Genomic DNA, 2,532 nt, shown 5'->3' on the forward strand with positions numbered 1-2,532 from the left:
GTAGTTCTATTAATTGGTTGAGTCCCTATCTGGTTTTGGTATCACAGTAATACTTGCCTTCAGGAACTTGTTAGGGAATATTTCATCCCTTTCAACTTCATTAAATAGTTTGATGAGTATTGACATTAAATCTTCTCGACATATCTTATAAAATTAGCGGTGAATCCATCACTACCTATGTTTTTGTTAGTAAGATTTTAATTACTTTTTCAATTTCATTAACTGATATTGAATTATTCAGAATTTTTTTTAATTTAAAGAGAAAAAAGGAAATAAAAAAAGCAGTAAAAGGGTACAAGTAATACAGAATTTCAAGAAAACATACAGTAAGAAATCACTAGTTAATAGATTACATATTGTCATCTTAGAAATAGTTGTCCAAATTATAAAATAAAAGCATATAAAGTGGACATACATACAGTGAGATTACAGACAGTTCCATTCAATGATCCAACAAAAGCTCAGTAATATGGTTTTCCATCCTATACATTCAAACATACACGCAGTTATATCCCTTAGACCACCTTCCTTTCATCTCTTTTTTACAATAACAATTACACTTTTTGGGTTTTGTTACTCCCACAGTTCTTATTACTTTTTTTGATTATTCAGAAGTTTTTTGATTATTCCGAATTATTACAACTTCTTGATTCAGCTTTGGTAATTCATACATTTCTAGAAATCTGTCAGTTTCTTACATGTGTTCCATCCTATGAGAATAAAGATTTTCAAAACTGGTATTGAAGATCTTCAGAACTTTCAAGAATGTATAATGATTTCAACCTTTTTTATTTCTTAATGCGATGTATCCATTACCTAAAACATTCCCTAGGTATCTCTGTCTTTTGGTGTATGTAACCTCTGTTATTCTTTCTGCTTGAGCATGGTGCAGACAAATGAAAATATAAAATATTACTCATTTGATTTATTCCACAGCCTACTGATCTCTCATTAATTGATTAAATTCATCAAATTGAAGATATTATTCCCACAGCCTTCAAAAGCCATACTTGTAACAGAGAGGCTCATTTAACCTAATAGGACATATAGGTCTTGGAATTAAGGTCAGGTCCAGGTGAAAACAGAAACATGGTAGCTACTTCAATCCTACCATATCAAAGAAAAAAAATGTTGCCAAAACTTAATGAGATTACAGGAAATTCCTTATGTTCAGATGAGATTGTAGCCCTAGCCAATACCTTCATTTCAGATTTATAGAACCCTGTCAGAGGGGCTTAACCCTGTCAGTTAAGCCTTGCAGAATTTTACCATTCAAACTGTGAGATATAGCTTGAAACTGCTGACTTCTGTAATTCGTTATTTGGCATAGAAAACTTATAGACATTGTTTTAATTACAACATCAAAATCTGATGAATACAAGTCTAAAAGCCAGCGATCTCTTCAGAACTCCAGACCAATTTGCATCTTTTCCTGAAGAATTCTATGACCATTACAAAACAACACATCTCAAACAGGACTCGTTATTTTACCCCAACTGAAACCCAATTTTTCCTCTATTCACACTATCTGCCATTAAAGCTAGAAATATGAAAGCCCAGGAATTACTTATAATTTCATATTCCTCATTATGTGTATCTAATTAGGCACTGAGTATCTTTCATTTTTCTACTTTTTGTCTATGTTTTTTGTTGTTTTTGTTTGTTTGTTTGTTTTCTTGGCTGGTTGTAGTTTTTTTTGAGGCAGAGTCTCTCTATGTAGTTGAGGCTGGCCTTGAATTCATGATATATACACCAAACTGGCCTCAAACTCATGGCGATCCTTCTGCCTCAGCCTCTCAAGTGCTAGAAGGTTCCTTCTTTAGAATGACTTAAATCTAACCTAACTTCTAACATGCAAACCCCTTGTAAAAGCCAATTTCCAGGTTTACTTTGACTGCTACACAGACGTCTGCTGACCTTTGTAGGCCTGCTAGTACACTCTTTGCAAACTGCAGGTAGAGTAGCCTATGTATAACTGAAGCCTGAGTCTCTATTTAAAGCATTAGAATCCATTCCCAGGGTCCTCAGGAAAACATAGTTAACACAACTCATAGGTTTTCTTTGGTGCTAGCTCTTTTTCGATAATGTTCCCCATAACCGTAACTATGCAAAATTATATCATTCTTTTCAATTTGGAATTTAATCATGCTATTTTTTTGCCTTGGGAATACAATAAAATTTATTTTCTTTACATATATGTCCTACTGCCTAACAAAGCAGATGATTACATAAAAGTCATTGTCAACAATTGTGTTTTAACAACAGAGTTTCTGAAAAATAATGTCACATTCAACAATCTTTGTAAATATTGTCTATGCTGTTCCTAACTGTAACAGCATAGTTAATGGCATTTTTCTTTGCTTAACGAGTCTTCTCTTTCCTTTACTGTAATTGGGACTGACACTTACTTTTGAGGTGCAGTCTACTCATTTGACTCTTTCTCTGAGGTCACACCTATCTATTTTCCAAGCTAATCTTCAGAACTAATCAAATCTTCCAGTATCAATCATCTCCATACCAATGAGTCCTGTA

The sequence above is a fragment of the Cavia porcellus genome, unplaced genomic scaffold, assembly GCF_034190915.1.
Source record: "Cavia porcellus strain 051 isolate PalLab524CR breed Dunkin Hartley unplaced genomic scaffold, mCavPor4.1 scaffold_11, whole genome shotgun sequence".
In the NCBI taxonomy this organism is placed as follows: Eukaryota; Metazoa; Chordata; class Mammalia; order Rodentia; family Caviidae; genus Cavia; species Cavia porcellus.